At 42.2% G+C, this 7,897-nt stretch overlaps 1 non-coding gene across 1 annotated transcript; it reads right to left on the reverse strand.

The window, feature by feature from the left end:
• Nucleotides 1-7,568: 7,568 nt before the first annotated feature.
• TRNAL-UAA (transfer RNA leucine (anticodon UAA)) lies at nucleotides 7,569-7,652 on the reverse strand. Its single transcript has one exon. It is a non-coding gene; the product is annotated as a tRNA-Leu (tRNA).
• Nucleotides 7,653-7,897: the final 245 nt, after the last annotated feature.

A 7,897-nucleotide genomic window follows, 5' to 3' on the forward strand; every position in this document is an offset into this window, starting at 1 on the left:
TTAAGTAGAAACGCCTTTAGGTCCGTATCGGTCTCTAACATGTGTTTCCACTCGTGCTCCCACAGCTCACGCACCGCATAGCCACATTTGGTTTTTAGAAAATGTGTTTTGATGGCTGTTTTATGGTACAATTGACCATATGTAAGAGATGTAACAGTGTTTGTATCTTTTTCATTGTAACACATGGGACAGCCATGGTAAAAGCAGCCGTTGAATTCAAAGGCTGTTTGAACCCCATTAATCACCACATAACCATCCAGAAAATAGTTACCCACCTTCTTTTCACCTCCCCTTAAAGCGTGTTGTATGATTATATTCTCCTTGTAGGACACATACAGTAGCCACTGAGTGGCGGGCATAGAGAAGCGTTTTTTTGTGATGTTGTAATTGTCAGGGGGTACAATGGCGATGGTGTTACTTGGTAAAAATTTGAGCCGAAACATAGCCATGCACACAGAGGCGAGGGTTGTCAGCTGAAAGGGGTCCACATTATAGACATCGTCCTCACCAATCTGAGACTCACGGTCGCTCATTACCGTATGCTCTGTCATTTCTATGACACTGTTTCTAAAGCAGATACAGGCTTTCTTCAAAATTTTTACATCCTCAATGCAATAGCTTTTAAGCTCAGCCTGAAAGTTGAAATCACGTTTGTTCACTTCATACCATTTCATGAACCCCGTTTTCTCGTTGGCCATCATGTACTGGGGACCGTAATGCTCTATAGAGGGCATAGAACCGCTGTAATTTTGATTCTGTACAGTGTTAAAAAAGTGTGGGAAATGTCCTTTACTGCCTGTAAACCCCAGGGCCTGTGGAAACTTACTGAGCTTCATGGGGAGGAAATTTAAAGAGTCGATAAATCTGATATTCAGATCAGGTATTGTTACACATAATAATTTACCGCCTTGTGCTAGTAATTCTATTTTTATCTTCTCTTTAAGCAGCTGTTGCACCACAAAATAGGAATCGTAACGGCCGGCATTATGTGCGATGAAAGTGTACTCCCTAAAGGGCCTGTCTATGAATTTTTTTACAAAATCAGCCAAACACTCTGGACCCTGGAACTCCCAACCCTCAGTGCCGTCTAAAGAATGGGCACGACCTTTTTCTTCATCATCCCTTAAAGGCATGGCGTAGACATAATTTGGTATGTGTACACCCGTCTCCTGCATGCACTCAAAGTCATAAAAAATGTAGTTGTCAGTGAGGACCGGTGGTTTGTATGGGAGCATGTAGCATAGGTGATTGTCAAAACTGGCGATGTAAGCATAACAGACTCTACACTGCAAGCCTCTGCATTCCTCATGATCGTCATCTGTGTAGCGACCGCAACGGGCGCAGTATTTCTTGCGCTTACAATCTATTTTAGCAGCCTGGGCTAGTTTCTTGTGTTCACTCAAACAATCCTGTGAACGACAAAATGCCGGACACATAGGGCACCTAGGCATGTCTGCTATGACCTCAACACAATTCCGTCTGTGGCACGATCGGCAAAAATAGCGGCATGAATGGTTATTTTTGTGAGCGAATGGAGTATGACAAAAATCGCAAAAGTAATTGGCACCGATGAAAGCGTTTATTTTTTTTACACCAAAGTAATGTGTGTCTTCATGGTATATAAATAAAACCCGCTCTTTGCAGGGCTCACTTGTATTAAAAAACTGCCATTCTCCCCGATTGTGGTAGAACACTTTAATGGTTACATTCAAGTGCTTTTCAAAGTCGGGTATGTCGCTAAAACTGACTAGACGATCATCAGGAATACCCAGGGTGCGATGTATCAAACGTGCTTTCTCCAGTAACACCGCGTCAGCCGTATCTCTCTTTTCTAACAGGGCACAAAGACTGGCTGCTAGACACAAGTTATGGCTGTCGTTATTTAAGTCAAAGAGTAATTGTCTTTTTTTGTTTACTATGCAACTGTAAGGCGTTGAATTAATGCGTCTACGGTGCATCACACCACCAACTCTGTTCTTAACAGTTATGACCAATAGTCTTAAAGTACCGTCACCAAGAACCTCCGCGTTGCTTTGTAACATGTTTGCCACATGTTCCAAAAACGTCTCAGCGCTTAAGACGTCCTTAGAGCGTTTAATAGAGTATAAAGCTCTATTTAACGTGTCACCGTCTAGACGTAATTGCACCATGTCATGGGGTCCTATGTCGGGCAGTTGTCTATTCAATGTACACTGTATAGAATCATGTACCGCCTGTAATGCCACTGAAAATGATGTTATACGATCAAGATTTACAAATTGAAAATGATGAAAAGTTCAGTCCGCGCTCTGGCTCTTTAAACTTGGAATGTTGATCCCTCTCTGTTCTTTTGCTGCTCTTGTGTTATGAGGTGTCTCCCCCACCTCCAAATGTGGCTTCCACCGGAAACTCAGACGGCGATACCAATGTTAGCAGAAAAGAAAAAACACAAAAGCGCACCAAGAGGAGAGATGTATATTGTATTAGCAATAATAAAAATAATCAATAGCTACATCGATTGCGTAACCACATACAGTATGTTATTTACATCCTGCAATGTGGATGCGGATTACAGTATGTGGGCCGTACTAAACGTCAGCTCAAAATTAGAGTGATGGAGCACCTCAGAAATATCACTAATATTCCAAAATTACTGGCATCTAATAAACCACTAACACACTTATTGTCGCATTTTAAGGATGTCCATCAGTGTACAGTAGTACTATAGGGGTTAAATATATGGGCATCGAATATATAACAACTAATGTACGGGCTGGTAACATAGATCTTCAGATTGCGAAAAGGGAGCAATTCTGGATATTTACCCTCCAATCTAAGTACCCGGGGGGTTTGAACGACTATGTGGAATTAACCCCTTTTTTGAGGTGAACTCATGTACACTGTACTTTGATACAATCATTGGTCTAATATAAGGTTCTGTTTCCCTTAGATATTTCAGTTGATTTTTTATCTGTTTTTTATCCGATCTTTTATCTGCTTTTTCATTTTTCATTATAGTGTTTTTATCCTTTTAAGCTATTTTTCTTTCCCCCCCCTTCTCCTCCCTCCCTTCCTTTCCTTTCCCCCCACCTCCCCTGTTTTTCCCATTTTATTTCCCATGTTTAAATGTTATTTATATGTCATTAATGTTATTAATGTTGTTAGAATGCACATACACTTTGCCATTTATGCTGCTATTATGCATATTTCATTACACTTGATTATATGGGACACATGTTTTTGGCTCCCCTTTAAGGTCTGTTTACCTTTCTATACACACATATATATTTATATAGTGTAATTCATCATGGAGTATAGACATAAATAGGGAGGGCTTTTCAATTTGGCCCGCCCTTACCAGCATATGAGCCTGATTGGCCATGCAGTCATTGGATATTAACCAATGACGCACAGCATTAGACCTATAAAGGACCGCTAAACAGGTGCCCCAGATATTGCCTGAAGAAGTTTATTTTGGTAAACGAAACGCGTCGCGACTATTGTGGCTGGTGGTTTCACTACCCACCACCAGTACACATTCAAGTGTATCGTTTCTGCCCGTTCCCGATCGTTTCTACGGTATCAAAAACGGACAGGCATCCTAAGGACACCTATAGAGGGCTCCGGTTCCTTCGCATGCGCGCTACACTCCTCACCACGCTACCACACGTGGAGGACAGGAGACAGAACAGAGACAGCCCCAGCACGCGGGTCTGATCTCCCAGAACTGAGATTGCCCATCTATTTCCTATGTGATGCCCTACTCCTGTGATAGACGTCAGAATCGGGGATTATTAAAGAAATTTTATATGTAAGTTACTATTATTTTTATTATTGCTAATACAATATACATCTCTCATCTTGGTGCGCTTTTGTGTTTTTTCTTTTCTACAAATTGAAAATGTTCAAAATGTTCCACAGCATTAAAATTGTGTCGTACTCTTTGGTACTGCGCTACACGTTCCAAAAATACAGAGGATCCACCGCATCATTAGGGGGCTGTATTATCAGTGGTGTATGTATTTCAACACTATTTTCAACCGGCAGTACAGTTCTTTCAACATTAATTTCATTTACAGGCGGCTCTGTCTGTACAGAAATTAATGGCCGTATACCCCTCTGGGGCTGTTCGACCGCAATTAAGTTGGGGCTCATAACGGGGATCGATAAATCACCTGTACTAACGGGCGTTAATGAGCTTTCTGGCGTGTGTTCTGGGTTGGTGTCTACAACATAATTTATCTGCTGGCCGCTCTGCGTGTTTCTGTTTAACGTGGGGTGTTGATCTAAGCCCCGGCCCACCATATTTAGTCATGAATTGGTTAGTAATTGGGCCCCGTTGCTAAATACAGTCGTTAAACGATCAAGTTTTAGTTTGAACGCCGGCTCCATACACATGTTGCGTTCGCCATGAGGCACCCAACAATGTGAATACAGTTCACGCATAAATGCGTTGATAGACCTCTTTACATCCACCCAGAAAAGGTATTCAGTGCACCCCCGGCTCTCAATGTCAGATTCGTCCTCTATACACAGCGTTGTTGTGGCTTTTGGGTGTGTATTGTCAGTACACGGTGTTGTTATTATTACGTCGTGTTTTATGTTTTGGTTGTTGGCACTTAAATCCCCCTTTAGCTGCATTACACCCTTGTGAAATATATCGCTTGAACGGCGAAGCCTTAATAACAAGGCTTTCAAGCGCTCTAAATCGCGTTCATGCTCTTTCACAAATATCAATGTTTTCAAGTCGCTTATTACATTTTCTATAAGCCGATTTAAATCTATCCAGAAAACAAAATGATTATAGAACCATCGCCAATAATGCGGTGTATCAATGTCATTAATCGTCGTGCAGTTAACTGACTGACCTTTCTGCGCCACATGATCATTGTTTGTGAAGATCAGAAAAAGATTGTGGTACAACAGACGGGGATTGTCCGAAATAAACGTTACTGGCAGATTGAGACTCGTCCTCTACAGAAAACACAAAAGTGTGTGTACACGAAACGACAGCTGACCAACGACTTCACAACCCTACCCTTTGGTTACTAATTATAAATCTGTAATGGATATCAGGCTTCAACATCCCTTCTCGTGTATTTTAACCGGACCATCAAATTCAGGGAAAAGCTATTTTGTTAAACAGCTTTTGCAACATTCTAGCACTCACTTGTCGCACCGGCCTGATAATATCGTATGGTTTTATGCTTGCTGGCAAAATATTTATGATGAACTGTTAAGCACTGTGCCACACATTAGATTTATTGAGGGTATACCCGCTACATTTAATGACGATGATCTTTTTCCCCCTGGTAAAGTGAATTTGACAATCGTTGATGACTTGATGGAAGCCGCCAGTGAGAGCTCTGAAATTGAAAAAGCATTCACCAAGTATGTGCATCACAGAAACCTCAGTATCATGTACCTCGTACAAAATGTTTTTTGCCAGGGTAAAAAAAGCAGAACCATAAATTTAAACACTAAATATATGGTTCTTTTTAAAAATCCAAGGGATAAATTACAAATTAACACCTTAGCTCGTCAAATGTACCCTGGTAAATCACACTTCTTTTTAGAGGCATTTGAAGATGCCACACGGTCCCCCTATGGTTTTTTGTTAGTAGATTTAAGAGCCACGACCCCTGATGAGTACCGCTTAAGAACCGGTATCTTTCCGCCTGACAACCCCACAGTTTATGTTTTAAAAAAAAACGGTTCTAAAAAGAGATAATTATCTGTAAATTGTCATTACTTGTAGCCGCAACGCTGTTGTAAACATGTCTAACCGACTACGCCGCAATTGGCATACTTTAAAAGCATTAATAAGGGCTTCACCAAAGCAAAGAAAAGTTATTTTGTGTTCAGCGTCTAATGATTTAGTCACTGCCATATGCGAGATAGCCCTCAATGCTCTAAAAGGTAAAATACCTTTATCAAAGCGGCAAGTTGGCATACTTAAAAAGTGGCGTAAAATGATAAAAAAGCTGAGCGATAAAAAATTTACAATTGTAAAAAAGAAACGCCTGGTGAAGCTTTGTCCGGCGGCTTTATTGGCTCTCTTTTGGGTTTTGCTACACTACCGACACACTTTATTGAAGTGTGGTCGGTACCGCAAGCCGGGAAATCTCCCGGCTTGCTAGTGGCCGCCCCTCGGCGTGCCGCGCGTCATAGACGCGCGGTCACGCATCATCGGGAGCGTGCGCCCCCTGCACGCGTGTCCAGGGGCTCCCCGAGGGAGCCCTGGTGTCCCGCGATCGCGGGACAGCGGCAGGGGGTTCCGGGGGACCCGGCGGACCCGGCAGCGGTAGGGAGAGCGCCCCGATCGGAGGGCGCTCTTCCGCTGCTTCGGCGTGCGCCCGTCACACTCGGGCGCGCGCCAGGCTACTGCTGCGGCACAGAACGGGCAAATGCTCGAATAAACTGTGCCGCAGCAGTATACCGCTGCTGACTGGTCTTCTCACTAACTGCTAATGGAATATGCTGAGAAAATGTACCTGGTCCCCAAACAAGATATGGATCGCTTACAGCGCCCCCCCCAGCGAGAGGGTGACATACGTGAAGTTGCCATGCATCGCCTAGATACAGACATTAATGCTATCTTAAGCAGCAATAATTTATCAGAGGATGAAAAGATAAAAAGATACACTACTGTCCTGCAGAAATACTTGGTGCATGCTAAACAGAGCGAAGGGGAGAAGAACCGCATAACCCTTTTAATGCCTACTGATGAAACAGCCTCTCACCCTTTACACTTCCAGGATATTGCCTCATCAGATACGACTGACAATTTGATTCGTGAGGTTGTTACTAATGTGAATGTCCGCTTCTAGAAAAATGCAGAGTTATTGCTCAGTAAAATGTTTCAGGCTAAACATATTACAAGCTGGAATGACAAAGGGGAGTTTATTTATAAAAAACAAGTTATACCGGGCTCTAATTTACTGGATTTGGTACGCGGTGTTACACAAAGTCACACTGTTACACAGCGTAAAATACCACAGGGCTGGAGCCCTTTTCTGTCTGCGATGGCTGAACTGAATATCCCCTCATCGGTTGTGGGTAATGCGACAAATAGAGAAAGCCTGGATCGCTTAAAAATACGGGCACCCGATACAACGCCCCCTCCTTCATCAACCCTTTTACCCCCTCAGAAAAGAACCGCTGATTTGCGTTACAGTTCTTTAAGTGCCCCTGGCTTAACATCACCGCCGGGGTATTTACTAAACAAGAGGAGGGGTAGTCTATTAATGCCGTCGGCTGACTGGTTGAAACTGTAAATAAGCTGTTTAATTTTTTTCCCTCTGTAAAATAAGACATTGTATTGCTGTCCCTCTATACTATGTATCGTACTAACTTAACGACTCTAGATGAATTTAGTCTATTAAGGCCTTAACTGCCGTTTAATACCTTATTTACTTTTTTACTTGTAAATATGACATGTAATTATTTCCTGCTTGAAAACTGTTGTAGCTTTTAAAAATAAAAAATATTTTTGACTCATACACTTGTACTTTTTATTTTTATTTAGCCCCTGTTGCGTCTAATCCCTGTACCGTCTCTATACAAATAAAAAAAATATAAAAAGATTATGTCTGGGGAGGGATTTGAACCCACGCGGACATACGTCCATTGGAGCTTAAGTCCAACGCCTTAAACCACTCGGCCACCCTGACACCTGATGGGGTTAGCCTCTTAAAACCATATTCTGTCTGAATTTAAAAAAAAAACGCTATGCCCTCTTTTCAACGTCTGTTGAACTTTTCTGACATGCGCACTGCGTTATTTCAGAATAAACATGTCCAGACATGCCCCCTCCAATCTACGTCAACAGTACGCACCAATCACAAAAAAGAATAAAAAATACACATCATAATAAAAAATGGATTCAGGGGGATGTCAACCGTGGTTTTTTGGCTTA

Source organism: Ascaphus truei, unplaced genomic scaffold (genome assembly GCF_040206685.1).
Source record: "Ascaphus truei isolate aAscTru1 unplaced genomic scaffold, aAscTru1.hap1 HAP1_SCAFFOLD_891, whole genome shotgun sequence".
NCBI lineage: Eukaryota > Metazoa > Chordata > Amphibia > Anura > Ascaphidae > Ascaphus > Ascaphus truei.